Source organism: Triturus cristatus, chromosome 7, assembly GCF_964204655.1.
Source record: "Triturus cristatus chromosome 7, aTriCri1.1, whole genome shotgun sequence".
Lineage (NCBI taxonomy): Eukaryota > Metazoa > Chordata > Amphibia > Caudata > Salamandridae > Triturus > Triturus cristatus.
The window spans coordinates 416,733,930-416,746,537 of NC_140590.1; the positions used below are offsets into that span (position 1 = coordinate 416,733,930).

At 43.3% G+C, this 12,608-nt stretch overlaps 1 protein-coding gene across 4 annotated transcripts in view; it reads left to right on the forward strand.

Annotated features, from left to right (window-relative positions):
- Positions 1–2,746: 2,746 nt before the first annotated feature.
- The window catches only part of LOC146809833 (histo-blood group ABO system transferase 1-like), a 691,528-nt gene continuing 681,666 nt past the window's right edge, over positions 2,747–12,608 (forward strand). For 2 of the 4 annotated variants that reach the window (XM_085616687.1, XM_085616688.1), the window contains exon 1: positions 2,750–2,859. The gene's annotated coding sequence lies outside the window, so the exon portion shown is untranslated. Of the gene's footprint in view, positions 2,860–12,608 lie in introns of all 4 variants that reach the window. The other 2 variants (XM_085616684.1, XM_085616685.1) reach the window with 2 other exon arrangements.

The window sequence follows — 12,608 nt, forward strand, 5'->3', positions numbered from 1 at the left end:
CGTGGTGCTGTAGACTGCCTTCTATGATTTTTAACAGATCTTGTAGGAGCCAATTTGTTGGTTGCCATATTGATCCAATCAGAATAGCTTCCTGTGGCTACATTGGGATCACCCATGAGGGATGGTTGGGTATTCTGGAGCATGTTAAATAGTTCCATCCTATTGATTTTATTCCAGACCCGAACCTTTTTCTATCTTGCCCTACTTTGATGGCTGGTGGTTTAATGGCCAGTATGTTTATATTGAAACTGATCGCCATATGGTTTGACCAGGTAATTGGATGAACAACTTCCAACTGTAGATCAGGATCATTTGAAAAATACTGTCTAAGGTATGTCCTTCAGTGTGAGTTGCTGTGTTCACAAGTTGTTTTAAGTTGAACCAGCAATGTTACCTAAAATTAATGCTGCTTCTTTGTTATTGAGATCTTCCAAATGAAAATTGAAATCACCTACCATGGTGTAATTTGCATATTGTATATAGAATAAAAATCTGTCCACCAAAGAGAACCCGGGAATAAATCCTGGCCCAAATCAGCAAAAAGGCAGCCCCAGCCACCCCTCGTACGCAGTGGCGGCTGAAAGCTTCGGTGAGTGGAGAGGTGGGCAAATGTGTGGTGGGTGAGTGAGTGGTTTCAAAGAATCAAAACTATTAAGTAAATAAAATAAAAATGTATTTACAGTGGTTGTTGCTGCGTCGTTCTTGCTCTGGTCATCTTCCCTCGTAACTCCAGGGCCCCAGCTAACTCTCTTAACCAATCCTGGCACTGCTCTCACAGCATCAGAGCAGCGCCAGTATTGGTGGGAGCGGCTCTATCTGCGCTCACAAGAGCACTGGAGGCTTTTGCTTTCTCTAACCCAGCTGTTTTAAAACATCTGGGTTAGAGAGGTTTTATGTGCGCATGTGTGGCTGGCTGTTGCAAGAAGGCTGGCCAAAAAGACATGTGCACTGTAAACATGTGTAAAAGGCAGCCCACCTTCTTCTCTGCGGTTGCCGCCATTCAGCAGCGGCCCCGCACCCCGTCCTGATACACTTTTGGGAGGGGGTGACAAAAAAGAAAATGGTAAATAATTAATTTCCTTGCCATTTTATTTTTCCATCTCTGGAGGCATTTCAGTGGGGCAACGCGTCTCTGCTATAACAGAGGAGCCACCCCTGTGTATGAGCTATCTGTATCATTAGATTCAGAAAATAAGTCAAGACATAAAATGCTGTCACCTTCAAGTGCTGCCTGGCCCCTCTCATTCACGCTACTTCCTCCATAATAGGTTAAAGCTTTGAGTAGCACTGCTCTTCACATGCTCCTCTGATGTGTGGTATCCAAGCAGACAGTTACATAGCTCAGGAGGTTAATGCGCCCTATACAGCGTTCTGAGCGAAGTCGGTAGATTTAATTCCTGTCTGCTATACCTTTCAGCTTTCTGACTTTGGTGAAAGGTCAATTATTGAATAAATTCCTGGTGTCACTGCGCTATGAAGAGTAGAAGTGTGCACTATATCTGCATGCATTATCACAGTCGCTATTCTAGTGCCAAGGTACACTGGGTTACATGGTATATACAGTGACGGCTCCTTCGCTAAGGCCCAGAAGTGTCGCCCCACTAATTTTAAGCAGTGTGAAGAAAGGAAAAATAAAATGATAACTTGTTGTTATTATCATTTTATTGTTTGCAGCTGCTTTGCTGGAGGTCGGGTGGGGCCGCTCTGCTCTCCGAGTAGGGCCGGGGAGGAGTGGTTTGCCCACTCCAAGTGCGCATGAATGCTTGACCGGCCCTCTGGAGCCGGCCAAACATTCATGCGCACTTTGTATGTTCTCCACGCAGGCTGGATTACAGCCTGCGTGGAGTACATGTCCAGGCCCCAAGTCTCTGTCTGAGTGCTGTACCATGGCACTCAGACCAAACACAACACTGCATTGCAGCGTTGTGATTGGTCAGAGGAGCCTGGGTGCTTACCAATCACAAAGCTGCATTGCAGCATTGTTATTGGTCAGGGGAGCCAGGGTGTGCTTTCTGGCTGCTGTACTGCCTGAGTCCAACGGAGGAGAGACGGAGCAGAAACACAGGACGCGGCGATAAGGTAAGTAGGTTTTTATTTTACATTCCCCTACCTCCCCCTCCACCCCCCTCCTCACTATCCCTGATCCGTGCCGGACGCCACTGGGTTTATAAAACTGGCGCGTAACGTGGCTCTGATATTACTCTGGGCCAATTCCATTGGTGTTAGATGTGCTTTATCTCACACATGCAGGTTGTAGTGCTCAGACATAGCTTGACCCACAGTGAATGCCCATTCCACAGAAGCATTGGCAAAGACAATAGGTTTCACCTCTACAACATCTATTGGCAAGGCGCTGAATGGTGGGAAGCCGACAGATGACAAATAGGTATTGTTTATATATTGAATTACACCTATTCCATCCTCTGTCGACTTCCCCACTGTGTTTACCTGTGCCAGCCGCAGCATGCTGCACAGCCAGTGTGGCTTAAAGTCAAAAAAGAAAAGCGTTATGATGCGCCCAGCGGTAACCGCGTCATAACACATTTTAATTTTTTGTTGTGCAACATGTAAAAAATAAATGACAAAGCCAATTGATCTCGCATAGGCGATACCTATTTGCTTTGCCAATGATTGTTATAGCAGCTGTCTCTTTTGTGCTCACTGAAGGTCGTCCCTGAGGTAGGCGGCACCTGACATCCGCCCCGCCCCGCCCCCTGAATGATTGGGTGTGTCAGTGGAAGTCTCTACTGAAAACCTCTAGTACACCTCACACCGATCAAGAAAAGGAAAAAGGTCAACGCTGACTTCGCTCAAGTGTTTCGCGCGAATTTAGGTGTGTAATCAGAGCCCGACAGCAAGGTACGGACATTTACAAAGTATTTTGGTAGTTTGCGAGGCTGTGAGAACCGCAGCACCTTCAGAATATGCACTGTTTTTTTTCACGGTTCAACGAAGTCCGTTTTGTCGGGGATTATGGATGCCTTCATATTCGTAGACGCTCATCCTCAAATGTACTAAATTGATGAATGGATGGAGAGGGCGGGGCCCAGGGGTAGGGTTTTTCGTAGATGAAAGGTGAGCAGGCTTGCTCAGCAAAATCTAGGTGTAAACTGAATATCTCAACTCGCAGCCTTTGTCGATCCACGCAGCCTTACATCCTTCTGAGGCTGAGAAAGTAAACACAATTTGTGTAGGTCTCAGCTACACCTCGTCGTAGTGCCTTGAGACGAAATAGTTCGCAAACTGTGTGCTTTATCTCTACTTAATATGTCGCCTCGATGTCGGGGAAAAATATACAGCTCAAGAGTCATTTGGACCAAAACCGATTAATTTGATGCTCAAATTCATTAGACTCGGTGAATATTTTGGGGGCTTATACAACGATGTAGCCATGTTTTCTACATAAAGTGTGTAATGTAATGTGAGGCCTCATCTTTGTAAATTAGGGTCACTTGTGAGTCCCCATCAAAAATACCTGAAAAGACCAATATCGAAAACTAGTATAATTAGGGGAGAGGATGAGGCGTAACGGCCAGAACTGCCGATTTTGGACCTGGGGGCGTAGGTTCTAATCTCGGCACAACATCCTGTGATTCTGGGCTATTAATTAATCTCCCCATGCCTAACCAAAAGCAAGTGACCTTGTGTAACGTAGCAGGTGCGCATGTAAAGCGCTCTGATAACTTCGCGCTGTATGAATCTGTATAAAAAATGTAAAAGAAATAAAAAGAATCAAGCATTACACCTGGAAGAGCACGCGATGTTTGCACCAATTCCGCGTGGCAATGTTGTAGGGATCTGTGTACTGCGTAAATGAATGTTTGTTGTTTGTTTTAAGACAACAAAGTAATAAACGAATGCATGGAGAGCTGTGACGCAATACATTTGAGCTGGTATTCAGGTCTGCAGAAACCAATATTCTGCTCGTGTGGGAAAGAACCTTCTTCGGGGCCTGGGCTGGTCCTTTTCATTGTAAGACGCAGTTAGAACCAGTTTACGGCGCCTTTTTTTTGGGGGGGGGGGAGGGGTGCTGATGATAAACTCTACAACATATATGGTTATGCCTACACCTGTTTACGTCGTGTGATTGTAAATATGCAAAGTAGGAGTTTGTCTGTGCTGTGAGCACCCCCAAAATAACCATACTAGAGTTCAGAAGGCGAATGAGCCATCAAGATGCCGATACATTCTGATTTCAATCTTGTCACATTTGTTGTGCATTCAGAGACCGAGGTCACATTTCAGGCTATATGTTCTGACAATTTGCTGCTTATTATGTAAAAACAGAAATTAGTGTTTATTTTTCTTTCTCTACAAAGTGAGAATGTTGCCCCACGAAAGAAAGAGGCGCCACTTCTGTTGGCGGTATAGCCTAAAGTTTATAAAAAGAGCGCGCAGCGGGTCAGCCCCCTCTGTGGAACTGGAATCCGAACTTCAATCTACAAAGTGGCGAACAGTTTCTTTTATACCTTGGCAAACGTAATGTTGTCACACAATTGCATATTAAATCAAACATTATCTCAAGCACAACATTATGTCAATAGGTAATACTTTCTGCAAAAACCAATAATCACTCGTTTATGGAATGTGACTCATGTGCACGTTATTGTTACATTTCCACACCACGGCTGCCCTACTCGTGTCCTTGGCTTATTTTGTGTTTTGAAGCCTAGCCATGCCCTATACGCCTACTTCTCTGCAAGGCCTAACCTCCCACATCCGGTGCCTCTGACCTGCTTTTCTACATATTTTTTAGAGATGTATCCTTGCAATGCGGACCTGTGACTATCCATTTGTGCTGTGTGTAATTATAGTTCTTTATTCTACTAAAGCTCGTGCCTGCTTCCCTCCCCCCAGATCCTGACTCCATTTGTGCTTTCTATCCTACACCTGAAGACGGCTTAGGCCTCTATTTTCTTTTAACAAGTACATAACACAAGGATTTGTAAAGAAAACCATAGGACTATCACGCTGGTGTACAGGGAGTGTAGGCGGAAGACCTGTAGAATGCCATCACAACACAATTTTAACACCTGTATAGGAACTGTACAAAGTATTTAAAATATATGAGCAGTTAGAAAAGCACCGTTTATGGCAATTATAGAGTAGGATGGGAATGGAGATTTTAATCCGATCAACACAAATTGAGAAACTTTACTTGGTGAAGCACAAATGATAAATATTTGGGACATCTGATTTCCACAGTAAAACTGTACGTCTGTGCAAATTTAGTGGCCATTTCTGTGCGGTCTGTAAATTACAGTGTACTATCACACAGTGTTTTAGTAACATATGTGCGACTGTGCTTTGAAATACACCACGGTCTACACACCACACCTTTACCACTCTTTTGTGGCAAAGACGAGGCTCGTTCGTGTGATGCTTAAAGTATCACAATCCTGATGACTTCAGTGTTGTAACATTGCCGCACCCCCAATCTGAAAATGGTTCCAGCCCCACTGTAATTATGCAAGTCGGAACGGACAGAGTTTGCAGTACAGGTACAACCCTGTTCTTTCATAAAACGTTAAGAAATGCTGTTTTAGAAACGTGGTGGAATTGCTTGGTTTGCGATGATGCATAAGCATTCCCCGCTGAACGAAACGCTGGTCGTGAGTCCATCCCTTAAAAGAAGTGTGTGGATTTGAGCTACTGCGAATATTAAAGCAGCTTTTTAATGCACACACAACTGTTTGCCCTGAGTTGATTGAACATTATGTTGAGCTTCCAAAGCTGAGATATTACATTACTTGATTGGTACTTTGCACTTCAGAAAAAGACAAGAACCCTTTTGAGTAACTGGAAATAACATAGAACAACACAAAGACAGATGGCTTACTCCTGATGAAACGCATGCAAATGTGTTTAGGACGAAATGTTGATGCTTTATCTTTTATTGTGTCTAGGATGGGCCAGCGTAATTTGGCGACTCCGCATTACTCTTGTAGCGCGGAGTTCCGGCCAAATTCCTTCCATCACTGCATGTTGGAATATGTTCCTGCAAGGCTCTAGAAATGTGAGCGCAAGCAAGATTTGGCATCCTCTAGCACCATTTTTTAAAGTGGGCGATTGCGGTCAGAAGGATGCTTCTCAAGTAGATTTGCTGCATCTCAAGTGAATTTTCTACTTGAGCGGCAGCAAAATCAACTCAAATGGCCATGTGCTCTTGTGCATCTCATGGTGTCGTTTATGCAAGTTTTTGTAGAAATGCTCACGCTACTGGTGATAAATTGCAGCGCAACATGTATATTTCCACCCGTTGATGGTACTCTGTGGAATCTTGCAGAGTTTTTATTAGGCCTGGGCAGAGTTTGCGGAATTCCACTATGCGGAACTCCGCAATGTGACCAAAAAAATCCACTGCATTAAGCAGAGTTTCGCAAGCAGTAACATTTGTTTGGTCATGTCGTTCACGTTGATTTTCAGTGCCGGGTGTCTGTTTCAAACTGTAAAATCAGCACAAACTGCATCATGTTCAGTGCAAGAGGGCTCTGCTTCTTTTCTTGCCACTCTACTTTTCTACCTGAGTGGCAACTTTCTCAAAGTGAACGGAAGGTTTCTCAATGCGAGCAGTCGCGACCATCCATGATCGCCCACGTTGAGAAATCTGACAGCTCGTGTTGAGAAAGCTCGCTGGGAAAAGTGGATTTTTCTCGCTCACGCTTGCCAATTTGACGTAGGCTAGCATGACAGAAGAAAAAACTCTGCAAGTTTTTCGGAACTCCGCGTGCTTTGCGGTGTGTGGGAAAAACCCTGCAAACTCAGCGAGCAGAGCGGAGCTCACCACCGAGGCTTAGTTTTTATGTAACTCTGCAGAATTAAGTTCCCTCCCTCCCCCCCCCCCCCCCACTTGTATTGTGATTAGATCTCACACGGGGATCATACCAAAACTTCATGTTTGCCATGGTCATTAACTGGCTATACAGCTTTTAAAGTAATTGTGATTTCAAGGCAATATGTTAGTATTTTTACCAGTTAGAGTACTGGGGCGTCTACACTTTATCACTGCTACTAATAGATTGGGTATGCATCGAAGAGAGTGGCTTATGCAGACACAAACCTTGTATGTCTGCCTATAAATGAATCCCGATAGACACTTGGGTATGGTTTATCATACTGGAAAGTACAGCATGTAATATGCAGGGCACAGCTTTGTATTTGTATGTGGCATCGCTCAGTGAGTTAATGTTGTAGCAAAGTTCCTTGTCCTTCCTGAAAGCCACACACCTGATAAAATAGCTGTTTGCAATGAGCATGTTTGGAAGGAGAAAATAGAATTTAATGATGTGCCATAGGAACTTGGTTATAAGCTATCCTGTTTAAGATACTAGAGCACGATCTGCCAGTTTCCAGCAGCTTGAATGAAATGAATGGACCAAACTGTGGGAATTGTATAGGTGTTCTTGAATGGGAGGTGTACATTAAATAAACTCTATTTCATTCAGGATGCAAAAAATATAAACAATATCTGTCTCCGAGAGGTAATGAAGACATTTTTTTAGCACTAAATTGGCATTGATGAATTGTAGTACAGGGCCCTAACGGGCTACCAGGCATATTGTTCAAGTCAAACTTAGAGTTCTGGGTTTGCAGGCTTAAGGCCAGATTTGCCAAAAATAGGAATTGTTATTTCCTAACTACAATTTTTACAGAATCGCCATTAGGAACTCTGTTAGAATTTGCAATTCCTAATGTAAGAAAACGTACAAACTTCAGATAGCAATTCCTACTCGGGTCTCATATAGACCTACCTCCATGTTTATTAATGAGGTAGGTTGTAATTTGCGAGCCATTACAAATTGCAGCCATCACAAGGATGGTGGCCTGCTAGGTTCAGCTGACCACCATGTCTGTGATTGCTTTTTAATAAAGTAATAACTTTTTTTAATTCAGCCCACTTTCTTTAAAGGAAGATGAGATACATTAAAAAAAATGAAATGTTCAAGTTTCATTTTTTTTTTTTAGAGTAGGCAGTGGTTCCATGGACCACTGCCTGCTCTGAAAAAATATTTGTTTCAGCACTCAGGAAGGGCAAGAGTCTCCCAGGCACGCCTTCCCATTTGCGCATAGTTACCACTGACCTGGAGATTTCGGTAAAATATGAATGTTTTGCGAACGTATTTCACTTGCAAACCATTTATAGCACTGCATCACAACCCTGCCAAATACCAAATTGCTAATTACAAATTGTGATTTGGTAACATGTTACTGAATCACAATTTGTGTTTTGTATATATGAAAAAGTATTTTTACATCAGAAAAAACCCGATTCTTAAAATAGGGTTGTTTCCGACCGCAAAAATGCTTTTGTACATATGGTCCTTAATTTGTTATTTAAAGCCACATTGTATACTCGAAAGGTTCCTAATTCCTCCAGAGGCTCTCCGCTTCATTGCCTTCATAAAAGGGTGACCCTACTAATTATCTATTAATTGCCCTGCTAAAGATCGAGGCAAAAACCTACTCTATTATCCCTTTAGGTGAATTAGAAAGCTGTTGAATCTAAGCAATCAATAACGTTTCTATCAAAACAGGGTTAAGGCCTCCGTTTAGCACAGTGGAGAGTGTTGTAAACATGGCGTTTACTGTCTTTCTAGCATCCCGACGTTGGGAGGAGGGTGTTGGGGATGGAGAACTTGTTCACCTGGCACATATATTATTGTACTGCTGCCTTCAACAGTGTAGACCATTTTGTTTGTAGGGAAAACTTGCTGCCTGGGGTATTTCATATGCTTTGAGATGTATCCCCTCCCTTCACTCAGAAATTTAAGCGAGGGTAAAGGCTGGTAATGGTACCAGAGTCTCAAGATGAGGTCACACCAATAAAGGCCTGAAGCGTAGCTGCATTTTGGTGGTTGTATGACAATACCACACAGATGCCTTTACCACATTTTAATTTAATTGTGTTTTAATTTAGTCCTAACATGCCTTAACCACTACACACCCTTAAACTGTAAAATTATCCATACCCCCTTTACCCCGACCCACACTTAAAATGAATATTTAATTTTTTCCCATTTTTAGGGGGGGATACAGAATCTCCCACCCCACTTTTTTTTAATTTACTCCTTAACCTCTTTTACCACTACCCACCCCATAACCCTAAAATTTCCCTTACTACTCTTTACCACCACATAACCCCCAAAATTACCATTACCACCCTATAGCACTATCGACCTCTAAGTGCTAAATTTAGCCATACCATTATTTGAGTATACATTAACTCATTTTACCATGCATGGTAGGGGCATATGTGTAAAGGCACACATACTTGCATGCATTGCAAAGTTATCATTGTAAAGGCTGCTTCCTGCCAAGCCTGGGAAAAGTCAAATTCCTTCAACTACTCCTTCGGTGGATGGTTCTGTATATTATGAATGAAACTAGTTCTCATCTTGAGAGGTCGTTAGAAGGGTTATGTGTTATATATAATACAGTTAATAAACTGGATGCTAATACTTCCACAAAAAAGATCCTTGTGTTTGGTTGACAAGAAATAATTTTGCTAAGACATGGTACCTGGGTCCTCTTACATCGGGGGACAGTCACAGGCTCCCCTAAATCTCGTCTGTTTTCTTTGAAGAACGAGTGTACCACTAAAATTGTCTCCTCGTAGAGGATGTATGTATAGGACACTACTCAGGCCTTCTGCTGGATCCCTACTTAATTATAAATACCAAGTTAATTCCAGTTCTTTCTTGTGGCCAGGAGGTTTTCACTATTATGGTGACTAACAGTTTGGACCGTAAAAAGAAAAAGAAAAAAAAGTAAGGCAATAAGGTTTTCTTTTTGTTTATCATATGGGAGTTGGCCTGCCGCTACGGTGGAGTTCCACGCCTCCACGTAGCACCTGAGAGCCCCGCTGTCGCCCCTCCCCCTTCGTGAGCTCGTGGCTGATGGCGGCTGCTCCGCGTTTGCTGCTCTGCACCGCAAGAATGCTGATTTTTCCTCACCTTGGTATGGCACCTCTTTTGGAGTCCGATCGCCGAGATCGCCGAGATTAGCAGCGGAACAGCAGCGGGATCCGATACCGGTACCGGGACTGGGACTGGGACAGCAGTACAGCAATATCGGGACAACGATCGGTGGAAGCCGTCTGACTCTGACCGTTTGAATCACCTGAAGCACTTGAATTATCTGAACTACAGCAGTGCTATATGTTTATAGTTCTCAGCACGGTGAGCTGTCGTCATTAATTAACATCGAGGTCCTCATTGTTGGGAGCTAAGCTACTATTGCAGCAATTTCTCATTAGTTATTACTTTCAGTAAAAGACTTCTGCTATCTCCGCTGCTGTGGCCAGTCCTTGGCTATATTGTAACGCCAGCGATAGCAGTTAAAGTGTGTGAGCTATGCAAGTTCTCAAGCTCCAGTTCTAGCTTACATTTTTTTCTTTTCTTTTCTTTTTTTTTGGATTTGGCGATGCAAGTGTGGAGTTTCTTGCAGCAGTAATCCGATTGGTTGACTATTAATTCTTTACACAGTTGTATAGACAGAGGTGTTAGTCCACGCTGCTAGAGTTGTCTTCCCCGCTGCTGCACTTCTATACTTGGTATTGCAGCCGCTGTGTGGGCTTGATTCTCGGTTTTCAGTACTTTTTTTTTTTTTTTTGGGCTGAATTTCACCTCTAATACAACTGTCGCACTGCTGCTACCGCTGCTATCGCTGTACTCATATTCACTGGTGTTAAGTTATTTCATAATCACCAGTCTTAATAATGGGTAAGCAATTGACGGCGAAGGCTAAGGCCAAAATACGACGTCAGCAGTTAAAAGAGAATTCCGTAAGAGCCAAGCGGGCTGGGTCAGCCGCGGAGAGAGAAATCTCCTCTCTTGAAAATTCTGAGAGCTCTGGAGAAGGTGAGGATGGTCTCTCAGGTGGCAGCCCGACCCAGGTTATTCATCCGAGTCCTTCCAAATCTACTGTTAGTGCGGCAAAGGAGATAATTGCGTCACCAGTGGGGGGAACAGTCGTAGTTCCACTAGGTTCAGAAGCTAAACTACCTGAGATAAATCAGAACCTTAATCCTGTGGACCCACTCGAGTCACAGTCTTCATCTAAAGAGGCTACACCACTCCATGCTTCTAAGGCTTCCAAGGCTTCTAAACAATTCCCGTTGTTTGAGCGAAAAGCAGCAAGATACGACCTTAATAATACAGTTGGTGCTGGGGCAGCATCTTCAAGTGTTTCAACTTCCTTAAACTTTGCTTCTTCAACAGTTATTCCTCCTCCCATTGAAAGTTTTGTTTCGGTGGCCGGTTCCAGTACCTGTTCTACTATTCCGAGTGAGGTGATTTTGTCTCAGAGTCCGATTATGGGGATGGATACTGAAACTGTTGGGGACTTTCAGATCTCAGTTAAGGATATGCTGAATTTAATCCTCCAGGAAATTAGAGAGATGAAGCAAATACAAAAGATGGAAACGGAGGCGATTTGTAAGCGCCTGGACAAAATCGAAGATTCTATGGCTTCATTTTCTAATCGTCTGCAAGAGTCTGAGACTAGAATTTCTAGGGTGGAGGACAATCTTATCATTGCACAAAAAGAGATCATCATTGGTTCTAAATTGTCAAAGGCCTTCGAAACTAAACTGGATGAGTTAGAGAATTATAATAGAAGGTCAAACCTTCGAATAGTAGGGGTACCCGAAAATATCGAGGGATCGGACATGACAAAATGGATTACTTCTTTTTTTTCTCAAGAGGTCATCCCTGAGTTTAGGGGAGATTTAACAATTACCAGGGCGCATCGAGTACCAGCTCGCCCATTCCCCAACTCTCCGTTTCCTCGGACTATTATTGTTAACTTCGCTGATGTTCGGGTTAAAGAAATAATCCTATCTCAGGCCTTTAAGCAAAGACAATTTCAGGTTAATCCCACCACCAAGTGTCGGATTTTTTCCGATATGTCGGCTGCTGCTGCCAGACGGAGAAAGGACTTTGTAAAGATTCTCCAGTTATTTAAGGACAAAGGAGCCCAAGCCTCGATTGCACAACAATCAAAGTTAAAAGTTTTGATCAAGGGCAAATTTTATTTGTTTACAGATGTTGATGAGGCTCGGGAGATGCTTGACAAGTTGGCTTAAGGTTAGGCTAAGGTTGGAATATGGCTTGATTTGTTTAGATGGGCTTTCGCATATTTTAGTTAGGGGTTGGGGGGCGTAGGTGGGAACTCGGGGGTCTTGGGTCTCGGGGCGCACTTCCAAGGCGCTCTTATGAGAGGGGTTGGTGCCACGTGGCCAGCGTGGGAGGGAGATACAGAGGTAGTACAGGGCCACGGGACCAGGGTTAGGGGGGGGTGCACGTGGGTAGAGGGAAGCGGGTGGATAGGGAAGCAGGGAAAAAATGAAACTCTTGTGGTTCACTTTGCAAAATTTTGTTGGCAAGAAGTATTTCTTAATAATTAATGTCTATTGGAGGGGTTAGGGTTGTGTCTTTTAATGTTAATGGATTGAATAACAAACAAAAAATGCGTACTATTGAGCTCTGGATTAAAACAGAGCGCCCGGCAGTTGTGATGCTGCAAGAAACTCATATTTCTGTGGAGAAAATTAATTCTTTTTCAATGTTTAAAAATTGGTCTTTATATCGTGGGTTTTCATGCGCTCA